The sequence below is a fragment of the Oratosquilla oratoria genome, chromosome 1 (genome assembly GCF_046742065.1).
Source record: "Oratosquilla oratoria isolate Oo_2021 chromosome 1, ASM4674206v1, whole genome shotgun sequence".
NCBI classification, from domain to species: domain Eukaryota; kingdom Metazoa; phylum Arthropoda; class Malacostraca; order Stomatopoda; family Squillidae; genus Oratosquilla; species Oratosquilla oratoria.
Window position 1 is genome coordinate 11,034,978 of NC_134777.1, and position 15,343 is coordinate 11,050,320.

The 15,343-nt window shown below is 46.6% G+C and overlaps 1 protein-coding gene across 2 annotated transcripts in view; it reads left to right on the plus strand.

The window, feature by feature from the left end:
- Positions 1 to 283: 283 nt before the first annotated feature.
- Positions 284 to 15,343, plus strand: part of LOC143032107 (uncharacterized) — a 41,762-nt gene continuing 26,702 nt past the window's right edge. The window contains exon 1 of one of the 2 annotated variants that reach the window (XM_076196564.1): positions 284 to 487. The gene's annotated coding sequence lies outside the window, so the exon portion shown is untranslated. Of the gene's footprint in view, positions 488 to 3,569; positions 3,592 to 15,343 lie in introns of those variants that run through there. The other variant, XM_076196568.1, reaches the window with a different exon arrangement.

The window sequence follows — 15,343 nt, forward strand, 5'->3', positions numbered from 1 at the left end:
TATTTGTAAAATTTATTCGTTTCTAGATCATGTGTCAACGAGGTTGTGTCCAATGCGTATTAGATCGAGTTTGAACAATAATCAAACCTAAACTAACTTACAGTTCACCGTGGCTGGATTTTTTTCACATTTTATGTATAGTGTAACGAACATTGTGTTTAGACGTAGGAAATATATGTGAATATATTTCACAATAGCGACTTCTATGAGATTAAAGAAAACTACAAAAAATAATTTCAAACGAACTTGGGAGTCCCTGCGTGACGTCATGACTGTGTGGACCCCGTTTTACTGTTGTCGTCATTGGGAGAAGGGAAGCCAGAGCGGTCAGACGTGTCGTGGGATTGTTCCTCAAGATTTTTCCTACGTAATCCCACAATTAGAGGATCTTTGAGTTGATTCAGCCTTAATTCTCAGTTGATTTAGGGTTATCAACTCATATTTTGTTGTTTTCCCTCAGATTTGATACTGCGTTAAGAGATATAAGGTAAAGTATTGGCCAGCGTCGGGGAGTCGGCTCAGCAAGACACCACCACCATGGCATCATCCGGTGAAAGTTTCCCTGTGTTACTTCAAGTCTCACTAGATATGGTGTACAAAGTGAACGTAGGAACGTAGTTTAGGAATACATTGCATTTGTAATGGAGAAATTTCAGATTAACGTAAATCCTGTTAGGAACTACTTATTATTGAGTTCGAGGACAACGGCCATGGCGTCCAACCGTACCGTTGGTGGCTATAAGCCTGATTTGTATTTATTTAATTTTGTTATTATTATAATTTTCGTTAGTGGGTAGGGATGGTATATATAAACATGGTATATAGGAATGAATAGCATTGCTAGCAACAAGTACGGGTAATTACTGTAAAACTGCGGGAGGGTTGGTACACCTGACAGTCTTGGTCGTGGGCGAACGTTGTGCAACGGTCCAAGAATTGCTTTTACAATCTTTCAAGTAGCCTTGTGGGCTTCATATATTTTACATCACTTCATGTGGTATTACAATTCCGGCAGGGGATCATGAGTTCTCATCTCGCGGGAAGCAAAATTATTGATTTGTGTGTGAGTTGTACGGCTGCGACATGAAAATTTATTCATGGACGATCACTTGGCGACGCCCCACGCTTAGGAGCGACCATTGTTGAAGCATATTACCCTTCGTTTCTTGTATTGCGTGTTCTGATCTATGGATCAGCTCAGCGAGTGTACGGTTGAAGTGAAGCCTTGCACGTGCAAGGTCATGAGATGATCGTATCCTAATCTAATGTAGACATCGGTGATAGCAAATTCGTCTAGCTTTGTCCTTACTTCCTACGTGTTAGATTATGAGCATTTTTTTTTTTTTTTTTTTTAGGACTGAAGTACTTAGAACCATCTTTGATTTTTATTACCACGTACACTTCACTTTACAAGCACGTCATGTCTCCCGACGCGTGATCCTAGCCTCCCCCGTCCCCTCCCTACCTGTCCTTCCTCCACTACCTTCACATCACCCTCCCTCACTCCAAGCACGTTTCTTAGCCCGACCACCCGCCAGTCGCTCGCATTTTATCCTCCTCACCCTCTCATCCTACCACTTCGCCCCCTCCTCACGCTCTAACTACCCTCCGGAGTTCTACTTACTGTATCGTCGCCTCCTCCTCCTCCATCTACTCTCCGGTCTTTAACCTAGTTCCATCCGTATGCCAGGAGTTTTATTCTGGTATATGTTTGCATAATTGTTCAATGTTGCTTGAATTGCCAGGGAAGGTAACACCGCAGCGAATGGGGGATCTTTCGAGGTCCTGGTCCATGCGTCAGCCAACCACGTGACAATGTCATGATGCATCACGCCTTCACGTGATGTACCGTAGTACAACGTGATTGAATGTGCCTCAACGTGCGTGTGTTTGCATTGTTCTTGACCGTGTTGTATTTCCAGGATTTGATGGTTTAACCCACAACTGACTTTGGCAGAGTTTGCACTTGGTATGGGATGAGGGTAGCGTAGTGAGGGGGTTTATGAGTGCATGCTTAGTTTTAAGGCCACTTTTGCATTGGTTAAGCTATGCATGGAAGCTTGAGATTGTATGTATAGGTTTTATGGTATGTTGTGTTTTATTTAGTGTAATTTTTATGTCCGATCTCGGGGAGTGTAGAATGGTAGGTTTGGCAAGGGCAGAAGCACGTAGTATAAAGTCAGTTTCCTTTTTTGCTGTGGTCCTTTGGAACAGCTTTGGAGATAACTGTATTTTACCCTTCCCTTCGCCCCCGTCTGTGTTGGTTGTCCTAACTCCATGCACCTTTCCTCAAACTCCATGGCATGCGAGAGCGCGACGTGCGCGTATGGGCTGTAGCAAGAGAAAGCCTTCTCAACGTAATGGGACGCGCCGTCGCCCACGTGCCCGTTGCTTCTATGGAGCATGCGACGTTCTGGCCTGCGTTGTAATGTAGCCATCATTTGCATGGGCAAACCCACTCGTTGGAGTGTTCGCACTGACTATTTTGTTGCTTAAGCCTTAAAGTAAGCAGTCTGTATATCATACATAACTTGTAGGTACATTCGTTTTGCCACCTCTAAAGTATTGTTTCATATCATCACTGGATCTCTTTAACTTCATTGATTCGCTTTATATAATCTACCTTCGTTCTTAAACGCTTACACGTGGCACACCATTCAACGACCTCATTCATCCCATAGTAATCTCACCACACTGTTCCCGTGCGTATTTTTAATATACAGGCCAGACGAATTTATTTGACAAATGTTAATGATTTGGTACTCGCGCCATTCCCTTTGTCGAATGCCCCCCCCCACCAACACCACCTATTTCTGCTAATCCTCACCCGCGATTGCTTCCATTCTTCATCGTTATTCATTCTCGCTTGCCTTTTTTTTCTATCTGTCGCTCTCAGTTGTACTTCATTGAACAAGTGTCCATGAAACATTGCGTGCTTAACCCAAGTGCGAGGGATGGAGGTTCCCCACCCCTTGGTCACGAACATTGTGGCCATCACCATATTTCCGTGGCTTCTTCCCACAGTTGGTGAAAGTACTCAAAAATGGTCGCGTGGCGGGAGGCAATCTTTCGAAAGGTGCTTGGTTAGGGGCACGCAGTCGCTTAGTTTAGGAAGTACGTTCGGTACCGGTGCACACTTGGCATGGACTGGCCATGTTCAAAATAACTTTCTCCCCCGCCCCCCAGCTGTCTCGTGTAGGCCGCTGGCGAGCAGGTAGACGTGCTGCTAGCTGGTACGGCAGGACCTGCTCGCAGTTGTCTATGTAGGGAGGAAAGACTGCGCAGTCAGGGGCCAGGGAAAGGTCGTGTCTACTGCTCTTATTATTTCATACCACGTAGGGGTGCGTTTTTGGTCTAAACCTCGAAATTGAAGGCAAATGTAGGCTTGATGCACAAGGGCGTGGTTGCTGGAATATGGCAAGCAAATCCTGCTGTAGAACTGGCAAGACATTGGTGCCAAGGTTGTCGAGTGACCGGCGCGTTGTGAGCTGGATCGAGGCGGGACGCAGACGGAGCCTCTAGCGGCAGGGAACAGACGTGCGGAACTGCTGGGGGCCGCAACCCATCTCCGCAGCTGTATCGAGTTTTGTTGTAATTGTCTTGCATTGGGTTGAGTGTTGATTCAGAGTATGTAATACTGTGTATACGTGTCGTTTGTTTAGTAGTGGGTGTTCGGTAAAGCTGAGGGATCTCTTTTATGTCGTGGGTTATGTGTTATTGAAACCAAAGAGTTTGTGCTGCATAACAAGGGTGTGACAGTCTGCACAGGGCCCCCACCGAAGGAAGGGACTAGGAATTTTCGAATTAGTGGTGTGTGGACAGTCCTATTTGAAATGGGGGTTGGGGGGGCTGCAAGGAAATTGGTTTCGTGTGTCTTTTGGGTGAAGGAGGTCTACTTGTGATCTTTGGAGCTCCGCACGGGTCGATAGCTGTAGATCATGGTGTGACGAGTATCAAGACGTGGGTGGTTGTAGGAATCTCAACCCGAAACCATTCCTCCCCCCCCCCCAACAGTTCCCTTAAACCATCGTTTTTTTCTGCATTAACACGAGAGGAAATTAATAGCTTCCCGAACTCGTAATGTTGGTACGTGGGCTTCACTATTGCCCCAACCTCGTCACTTCGTTCTCGTTGTCTCGCCCGAATTGCTTATCGCCAAACAAACATTTTCTTAGTACACCTCGTTTCCGCCTTGCGTTTTCTGTTGGTGTAGATCTCGCATTCCCACCAACCCCCATATTTTATTTTATTTTATTATTATTACTTTTTTGTCGAGTCCTTTTTTACCTGGTCACCCCTTCACTCGTTCTCCCACACTCCACCTCTCATCTCATTCGCTTCGCCTTCACGATCCCTCTCCGCTCCCCTCCACGATCCCTCTCCCTCCCCCTCCCCCTCCCCACTCGCTCCCCTCCCCTCCACACACGCCTTTACTTCGTCTCCCGTCCTCTCCCTACTCTTTACCGGCTCCTCTCCTCTCCTCCTCCCCCCCCCCTCTCTCTCTCTCTCTCTCTCTCTCTCTCTCTCTCTCTCTCTCTCTCTCTCTCTCTCTCTCTCTCTCTCTCTCTCTCTCTCTCTCTCTCTCTCCCTCCCTCCCTCCCTCTCTCCCCCCGAGCATCATATTGTTCCCTCCTCTCACTATCCAAACAACCTCCCGTCCCCTCCCCAGAACATTCTCTCTTCATCTCTCCTGCCCTCCCCGCCTCATGTTTTAAAATTTTCCTCCCAGCCTCTGGTGTTCCTTCAGCATAAACTTACCCTTGCCATCCAATCTCTATCCAAATGCCCCAAAGCCTCGCGTATCCTCTCCACTCATCCGTCCCATGTTATTCACTCCCTTCCCTTCCCCCCCCCCCTCGTCTTTGTGTCATGGTCATGCCCCATTCCCATATTAACTTTCGATTCTCGTGTCCGCTTTTGCGCAACACTACATCTCTGTTGCTGTCGTGTTCCTCCCTCTGTACTTATGAAATCCCAAGCATTTCCTGTAATCGTCGTGGTGTTGAGCCTCCCTCGTGTTATCGTCCATCTCCCTCTTCACATTCCTATCCTCCCGGAGACAATAACAATATTCTATTCCACTCACACACTTCTCTTCCATCTATTCTTCCACATAAGCAGCCACTCCTTCCCCTTCCATCCCAATGCTGCCCATGGTTCCTGCCCCCCCCCCATTCCATACCTTTTGAGCATCATTTTAACCCATGCCACAAGTCAGCCCTTTCTATTCCTAATTCACTCTCACTTCTCCAATCCCTCACCCACTTCTCAAGTAATTTCCAATTTCCAGTCTGAGACTTCCCCCCCCTCTCTCTCTCTCTCTCTCTCTCTCTCTCTCTCTCTCTCTCTCTCTCTCTCTCTCTCTCTCTCTCTCTCTCTCTCTCTCTCTCTCTCTTCCTCCCTCCCTCCCTCCCTCCCTCCCTCACCTCCGGGTCTCCTAAACTCTTGGGACATTTTTCCACCACTTTTTTTCAATAGTCAGTATCCCCCTAGTGTTGTTAGAATTCCATTCCCTTTGGCTTTGATCCCATCCCACTTTCAGGTCGTTTCTATCCACACCAATCCCTTCTTATACCTTACTACCTATACCCACTTAGTATGTGGCATATAACACACACACACACCATACATATTCCCGCCCCATCGCTTTCGTCTGTTCCCTTCACCCCTCCTGTTCTCTTCATCCCCCCTATTGATCATTTCCTCCCCCCGCATGTTCCCCCTTCACGTTCCTGTCTTCTCCCCTTCTGGCCCATCTTCCTGTATTACCATTCTTTCCGTATCGTCCTTCACAAACTCGTTCCTATGGTGCCCTTTCATCTTTCCCTTGTCCATCCCATCTCTCAGTGTTCCGCCCAATTCTCGTTTCTCATATCCTTGTGACACGTTCCACCCCTCCTCCCCACTTTCCATTTCATAACTGTCCTCTCCTTTCTCTCAATATTTTCTCCTCTTTCCTCTCGTCATCTCACCCACTTTCTTTCCATTGCCTCGTTTACTAAATCCGTTGCCATGTAACACATTCTCCACTTAATTTTTACTTCGGCCTGCCGTCTTTTTCGCCCCTCCTCTATCCTAGTCTCTCCTATACACTCTCTCTCTCTCTCTCTCTCTCTCTCTCTCTCTCTCTCTCTCTCTCTCTCTCTCTCTCTCTCTCTCTCTCTCTCTCTCTTCCAGCCATTACTCTCCTTTACCTCTTATCCTCCTTTTCTCCATCCCCTCTTGTCCTTTCTTTCCCTGTCCCTCTCCTCCTCCCCCTCCTGCCCACTCCCCCCCACCCCTGGCACTCTCCCACACCCCCTCCACCCCTGGCACTCTCTCCCACACCCCCTCCACCCCTGGCACTCTCTTCCACACCCCCTCCACACCTGGCACTCTCTTCCACACCCCCTCCACACCTGGCACTCTCCCACACCCCCTCCTCCCCTGGCACACTCCCACACCCCCTCCACCCCTGACGCACACTCCCACTCCCCCTCCACCCCTGGCACTCTCTCCCACACCCCCTCCACCCCTGGCACTCTCTCCCACACCCCCTCCTGGCCCTCTCCTACCCATCCCTACTCTCCTCCCCTCCACTCTTGTGTCTCCCCCTCTTCTGTCCCCCCTTTCTTCCTGCCACTCCCATCCCCTCCATGCCCTCCCGTCCGCCTCCTGTCCCTCTTCGTCCTGTCCCTTTCCACTCTCTCCTCCCCCTTCCCCCCTCCCTCCTGTCTTTCTTCTCCCTGCCCCTTCTCCTGTCCCACTCCTCCTTCTCGTCCCCCTCCTCTTCCTCTTCCCCTCAAGTCCCTCATCATTTTCCCTCTTGTCTCTCTTCCACCTCTCCCTTCCCCTTTTGTCCCTCTCCTCCCATCCCATTCCCCTCCTGCCTCTCTTCTCCCATGCCCTTCCCCTTTTGTCCCTCTCCTCCCTCCCTCCTGTTCCTCTCCTCCCTCCCTCCTGTCCCTCTCCTCCCTCCCTCCTGTCCCTCTCCTCCCTCCCTCCTGTCCCTCTCCTCCCTCCCTCCTGTCCCTCTCCTCCCTCCCTCCTGTCCCTCTCCTCCCTCCCTCCTGTCCCGCTCCTCCCTTCCCCCGCCCCCTTCTCCTTCTCCTTCTCCCTCCCCATTCCCCTTCTCCATCCCCCTTCCCCCTAATCCCTTCCTCTCGCTCGTGCCCCTCCACTTCCATCTTCCCTTCCTTACCTCCCCTTTCCCTCCCTATCCCTCATGCCCTTTCTTCTCTTTCCTTCCAGATCCTCTTCCCTCACTTATGTCCCCTTTTCCACTTCCCCTTTTTTCCCTCTGTCCCCATTCCAGTTTTTCTCTTTCTTGGTGTTGACGATATCACTGTCCTCTTCCTGTCCCATTTCTCACCTCACCTCTGCCTCCCCTCTTCCTGTCCTCCCCTCATTCCCCTTTCCCCCCGTCCTTCCCTCATTCCCCTTTCCCCCTGTCCTTCCCTCATTCCCCTTTCCCCCTGTCCTTCCCTCATTCCCCTTCCCCCCTGTCCTTCCCTCATTCCCCTTTCCCCCCGTCTTTCCCTCATTCCCCTTTCCCTGTCCTTCCCTCCTTCCCCTTTCTCCTTGTCCTTCCCACATTCCCCTTTCCCCCTGTCGTTCCCCCCCTCATTAGCCACATAATATGGCCTTCCTTTTGTTAATCTACCTCACTTTTTGGCCTCCTCCTCCTCCTCCTCCTCCAGTCCTCTGCATCCATTCCCCTCTTGATCCTTTCCTCATCCAGACCATTCCCCTGTCCCTCCTCTCCCTCTCCACCTCTCTACTCTCCCTCCTCTTGTGCAACCCCCCACTTGTTCCTCCCCTCTTCACGCCGCCTTTTATTCTCCCACCTCATATTTCGCCACTTTCCCTCCCGTCCCCCCCCGTCTCCTATTCTCCTCTCCTTCCATCTCGTCCTTCCTATCCCTCTCTTCCCTCCCCATCTATCCCGCCACTCTTCTTCCCATCCCTCATCCCTTCCCGCCCCTATTCCCCTCCTGTCCCTCCTCTCCATCTCGTCCCTCCCAATCTATCCCATCCCTCGTCCCTTCCCGCCCCCTATTCCCCTCCAGTCCCTCCTACTCCCTTCCCGTCCGCCCTGCTCCCCTCCCGTCCCTCCTCTCCCTCTAGTCCCTCTCGTCCCTCCCCATCTATCTCACCACTCTCCCTCCCATCCCTTGTCCCCTCCCGACCCTATTCTCCTCTCGTCCCTCCTCTCCCATCGTCCCACATCTCTCTTCCGTCACTCTCCTCTTCATCTCGTTCCTCTTCTCTTCATTTCGTTTCTCCTCTCTTTCACTCGTCCCTCCTTTCTTTCCTCTCCTCTCGTCCCTCCTTTCTTTCCTTTCCCCTCCCTCTCGTCCCTCCTCTCCTCTTCCCTTCTCTCTCCTCTGCCACACGCACTACCCTATCTTACCCGTCCTCTCTCTTCCAGTTCCTCTCTTTCCTCTTGTTCATCTCTTCCTTGCTCCTGTTCCTCTTCTTCCCATCCGCCCATCTTGCCACTCTCCTCGCTCCCGTTCCTCTCAATCACTGTTCTCACAACCATCCCTTTTTTCTCAGCCCGGCCGGTTTAACGTATTTTCCCCATCCCACATTTCTTCCATCACCCACATTTCTTCATGCTCTTCCGCATCCTCCCACTCCATGCTCTACGCATGAGATCATTAAAGAAATCCGACATTTTCTCAGCCATGACGTGGGATCCACGGCAATGCAGTGCAACTCCGCAGCTAACCTGGAAGCGGTCAGAGATAGTTGTAGATTTTCTAGGGATTATGTGGTATGAGGAATTTTTCTTCCGTACGCAATCTAGTTTCAACTTCCTTAATTTTGTTTCTCTTATGAAAATAGATATTAGAACACCGAGTAGGATTTAAGATAGATAATGATAATAGTAATAATGATAATAATGCTGTAGTTTTATCGGAGTAGAAAACATTGACGAGTCTTGTAAGATACGTGAATATGAATACAGGCCATAATTTTGAATGATCGTTGGTAAGTACTTATGGTGTAGACGGCAGATTCGAAAAATTAAGGAGTGTAGACACATTTGATAAAGTGTGATGGTTGTTGAAGCAAGACGGGTGGGTAGGTAGTGTATTTATGCAAATCGTGTTAGGGGCCAGGCCAATGGATTGAATAAAGGCGATCAAACTGTTTTGCGGTCAGACATGGAATGTTCGAACACAGAAAAAAATCATGGTGAATATTTGCGAGAAAAAAAATATCGTAGGATTATACAGGCCACTTAAGGACATGAATATAAAATGGAGAACTTATATGTCAGCGCGCCTACCACATTTCTCGTAAATCGATCATGCATGAAGATTGAACGTTGAGATTCACTGCATCGGTTGGCCAGCTCCAGGATTTTGTCGAAATTATGGTGACACGTAATACTCTTATTAATAATAACAACCAACCAAATATAACAATGTACATGTCATTGTGTCCGTTTTCATGTACACATGAATTTTATTGGACATTTGTGTGTGAAACACGTATAACTTTATACCTCGTTTTATTACGGCATCTGGCAACAGTTTAATCAGATGGGAGAGGTGATACTAGTTTGATCCACATTGCATAAAAACTGTCCACAATCTGGAATGATGTATCGCTTAGAAAAATGTTATACGTACCGCTTGGAAATACTGTGCATCTGGCAACTAGACATGCTCTCGGCCCACTCAAGCATGTACGCGATCACGGTTACTTCTAGAACGTTCACACTACATGATACCATGCATGCGCATTTGCAAGACACTCTTTCTCTTTCTCTTTCTCTTTCAGTCCTAAAATCCCCGGGGAAGGCTTGAGGACCGTTATTAGCAAATGTGACTGCGGTTGTCATACATTCGAGGCAACAATTATTACAACTTCCTCTTTCTTCCCTCCCTGCTCATCCCTCCGCTCCCTCCTCTCCCCTCCCTCCTCTTCTCTCGTCTGTCCCCACTCCCTCCTCTCCCCTCCCTCTAATCCTCTACCCTTTCCATCCCCTCCTCTTTTCTTCTCCTTTTTTCTTTCTCTTTTCTTATAGCCCCCCACCTCTCTCGCACTCCTGCACTGTCAGTATTGGGTGGACGTAATATGTACACTGCTTTAAGGAACATAATGCATTTAAACGTTCAGAATCGGGTAATGGGACTTTCTGGCGTTTTTAAACTACAGCGTATTTTACTTTTTAATTCTTTTGACAAAAAAAAAAAAACGCAGCTGACAGATGGCATTGGTCTCGTTTTGTTTTGTTAGAAGCAGCGACAGACTGAGACTGAGTCGGTTTCCAAGTCGCCTGGTAACATGAAACCAGAGGTTGTTTTTCAGCTCACATTTTGTGTAAAAATACATGGAATTAATGAAGATATCTGTGAGTAGAGATCGTTGATGTCGTTTGGGGGTGGGGGAGGGCATCCGGGCTCACAAATCCTAACCTGTCGTTCCTCAAAACTAGACGCGTATCAGACTTGTGGTTGTTGGAGATCAAATATAATGTAACTACGTGTACAATTTCTGTGTCAAGTATCGTCGATTTGATTATTACACCTAAATTAACTAAATGTTACGTAGTTTAGTTAATATGGAGAGATGAAAGAAGCAAGTGTGTGTCGTGATTACTTATTCATAGTGGAGCTATGAACGTAACGGTCATTCATAACTGATGTGGTGGCGACCATTAGGGAATGGCAAATACAGGTAGATTTGTATGCCAAGATATAGCAAGAAAGTGGGTGAATGGAATACAGATTTAAACCAGAGCATACTGCAATAGATAAGGAAACAAATTGGACATCGTGTCTGAAATCAAATGGGAATTGGAGCCTAGGCTTGCAGTGGCGGTTGGAAGAGAAACGGTTGTGCAGTAATAAAGGTGGGGAGAGGGGTGGGCTGTGAAGGGTGCTAAGAGAAGTATGTAAAGATGGCGTGGATAGGAAGGATATAGTATCAGTAGAAGTAACAACAAAATAATAAAATAAACGTGGGGAAACTCAAATTCGAAATATATGTGAAATTCAGTACTGTTTAATGATTCCCTACTTGATTAGTGATTCCGTAGGTTAGGAAGGACATTGTTGGTGCAGGTCCGAGGGAAATGCAAGATGGTTTACGAGAATGGAATGTGCATGTGTGTGTGTGGAAAATAAACTCGTAAGCAGGTAATTTCGTTATGCCTTATGCATGTTTGTTTAGGGAGTAAAAATTCATGGAAAGGGCATATAGTGACCGTTTATTGGTGGGAAGAGATGTGTGTGTATAGAAATGCCTATGTAACACGTGCATTTATGTATCTAATATTTGCCTTGTAAATATTCATCATTCGTATATCTTCTCTAGATTCGTCGGAATTCCGTCGTTCTACGTGATCCTGCAACGCTTCCTACTCCCTTCCGTAAATCTCTCCGGGAAGATACGTTAGTATTTCATCCATTTTCTGTGTGGGGTCAGTTCGCCACAGCAGTCGCCGGCAATCACTCTTCGTATAAAAAAAGAAAAATGGGATCAATCAATCCGGTGCACCAGGTCTTACAGGCAGGTCCATGGCCTTTAGATAACCGGCAACTGATGTCCGGGGGTTGTCCAGGAGACTAGGTACCGGCCCCTTGGGTCCACACCTTCAGGAAGAGGCGTGTGTGTAATGGGGGGGGGGGGAGTCGGCTGTTTGTCTTTTTCAGTGTGCGTCGGGAGTGAGAGGTGCTTTACTGACCTATGTCCACCAGAATCGATAGCATTGTTTGAAAATCCGCTTAGTCACCGTCTCTTAGGTCAATGTTTCCCAACCCTGGGCTCGCTAAGACGTATATATATATTTTTTTTTATTATATTCAATACAATAACCACATATAAAAATAGATTAATGAGGTCGCTGTCTTATGAGGATGATGTTGGGGGTCGTCTGAAAAAAGGTTGGAAAAACACTCTTAGACCCTTGGGCCTTGTCTGATCGAGTGAGGTTGTTGATAGGCTATCTGAAACAGGTGGTGGGTTTGGGAGGGTTATCCTCAGCCCAATCTGCCCATGGGACAAACTCATCAAAGTGAGGAGCATTGGCCTACAGAAGTATGAATAAGTTAGTGGGGGCACTTGTGCAGGATATATTGTTTCTGCTACTAGTGTGATTACAGTATGTAGATTTAAATGTGCATTTATAGATTCCATGCGCAAAAGAAAGTAGTGTAGACCTATGCGCGACTCTAGACCTCGGGACAACCACATAATGGTGTATGTATATATATATATATATATGTATATGTATGTGTGTGCAATAAAAACACTAGGAACGTGTGTTTTGTAAATGCACGGTAACCACTTAAGAAAATAAACAAACGGAGCAGAACACTTTCGTATATTACATCTTCAGTGTAAATTACACTAGTTGTAATATACGAAAGTGCTCTGCTCTGTTTGTTTATTTTCTTAAGTAGTTACCTTGCATATATATATATGTATATATTTTCTTGGATATATTTACGACGTAGACACCGCGCGCGCGCGCACAGTGTTATCTGCTCGAATTAGTGTCAATATATTGGTTATTCAAACTGATGTTCACTAGCCCATAAATATTGTTGAGCTGAATAAAATTCTCGGCCGGTAACCAGATAAACGTAACGACAACCATTTATGGTATAATACTGCTGTCCCCCCCTAGGTTCTTTTGATCTACGTTTTCTCTTGTGGTCGAGGCCGACGATGACTCATCAAAAGTTTTACGACATGTGACGGTTGTGATATCACCTAAAGTAGGTTGCGCGAGTGTATGACATGAATTTATTCTGGGACGTCTTCTTTATGTCGTGCGAATGCATGGTTAATTTAGGTGTGTTTTGTAGGATTTATGTTGACCATAATGTCGGGAATTTCTCCTGTAGTTTGGACTAATTTGTGAAGCCTTGGAAATGCGAAAATCGTTCTTTTGTGTACGCGTCGGGTTCTGCTCGTCAGTTAGTTTCTCTGTCGTTGCCCTCGTTGTTTCACAGGATCACGCAATTTGGTCATATTGTCTTGGGTTTTTCGTGTTGTCATCAAGTGGCAATTTGTTTCGGGTAAACTCTGATGATTTTTTAATTATATATTTATTATTATTATTTTGTAGAACTTTATTTTCACAAGACGTCTGTCAAAATAGTGTGTCCTCAGCGCATTTAGTTGCTCGTATCGCTGCCCAGGATCAGTGTAGGTCGATGAACCTACATGACTATTAAAGTTGCCCCATCATACACATATCGTCCATTCCCACGCCATAAACTATATATATATATATATATATATATATATATATATATATATTGTGTGTGTGTGTGTGTGTGTCACCCATGTCGATGTCCACGTACAATGTACATAAACTTTACATACAATGTACATACACTACATACAATGTACAGTGTACATACACTTTACATACAATGTACAATGTACACACGCTTTTGAATAGGAAGCCGATCAATTCTAAGGAGACCAAAAACATTTTACCTTCGTTTCCGTGTTGAGCACATTCTCGCTTGTCATCTCTGTTGAAACTGGCGAAGGAATCGTTCAATCGAAAACATAGTCACTGCGAGTGTAGGAAATGCATAAGTAGATTAGGCTTTGGGTTAGAGCTAATTCAGCCGTTAGCAGAACTCTCCCAGGCATGCAACCAGATAGATCCAAGCGTTCCATCGATTGAGCTCTCCATCAAATTGCCCACGTTTTGCGTTAGTAATCGCGTGCGTTATGAACAAGTTTTATTATCGGGTATGGGTTGTATTGAGTATTCGAGTATACTTCGTGAAAATACACGAAATGGCTGTTAAGGTAAACTTCCAGGGACGTTTTAAGCGCCAGTACATTGATACTTAGGCCTAACTCGATTCCTTTCTCTTCGATGACCATCCTCCGTTGCCAAGGCGAATTTGTGTGCGTCATTCGTGTATTTTGTCACGTAGGTGTGCCTTCGGATGCCCCAGGGTTACCGAATTCGGTTGCAGCAGCCTGAGTTGATGTTGAAGGTAGTACCAGTAGAAGTGTCAAGTGTGGATTCGACTAGAAACTAATCAATGTCGATCTCTCTCGGAAGGAGTCGCATTTTCAAATGCATAGCCTGTCTCTCCTTCCCCTCCCCCTCCCCACCTCTTCCCTTCCCCTTTCTCACTATCTCTCCGTGTGTGTGTGTGTGTGTGTGTGAATGTTAAAGGTTTAGGGGTTGTGTTGGGATTTCGTAGAGCATAGGATTTCAAGAAAGGCAAGGCCAGTGACGAGTTGGATCAACAAAATTTTGGTCGCTGTCGTAGATATTTCTCCAGTTCCATGGTTCATTCCATTGACATGGTTTTGGGAGTTGATGATTGATTTGATATTTTTATTTGATTTTGTCACTTGGTTTTGGGAGTTGATTGATTTGATATTTTTATTTTATTTTTTTTTTTTTGTGGGGGGAGGGGCATTGTAGCGACGGAGAAAGGGTATAAATTCTAAATCGTATACGAAAACTCACGATCTTACGACGCAACTGAATTAAAGGTTGTTAAAGGGAGTGTCTTTGTAGTGTAGCTGAAGCTCTCATGTTCTGCATTTTATCTCCACAGGTAATTGGAAGACCTGTAAAGCCTGAAGTGAACATTTGTGTGCACCATGAAGGAACTTCAGTGACTGCAGGCTATGTGGAAAGTCAACTGGATTGCAGAAGTATTTTTTTGATGAACAGACCAGATACGTGGTTACTATTGTGTGACGTGTTTAATATATGTGTGTGTGCTTGTATGTGCGCACGCGCACGTTTTCTTGTGGCATTTGCCCATCAAAACTTCTCTCCCACCGTTTCCCCCCTCCTATCCACGCTTCTTCGTCGCTTCCTCCATCCCCGTCATTTTCTCATTATTAATTTTGCCAGTTTGACTCCCACTTCACATTTACACATTTTTTTCTCTTCCCTACCTCTCTTTCCCCCCTTTACTGTCCAACTTCTCCTTCATTACCCTTTTCATTTTCTTAACTATTTTCCCTTCAACTTTCTTCTTCCGTTCCTGTTCTCTCTCACTCCCACTCCCTCTCCTCCCTCCCACTCCCTCTCCTTCCTCCCACTCCCTCTCCATCCTCCCACCCTTCCCTGTCCTCTCCCTTTCTCCATCTTTCACCGTCCCCTTCCTTTCCATCTCCTTTTCCCCAGCGCTCCGTACTTTCATTTCCCTCCTTAACCCCCCACCCCTCTCGTTTCCAACCTCCGGCCGTCTCTAAGTCATTTTGTCTTTTGTTACCATCGCAACTCGTTGGCCGACATTCATCTAAAAAGGTGTTTCTGGGATTGCCTTAAAAGTGCTCGATGCAGTAAGGCTACGTTTACACCAGGTGAATCGAATATATTCAGTTCATGGAGAATCTACACGAT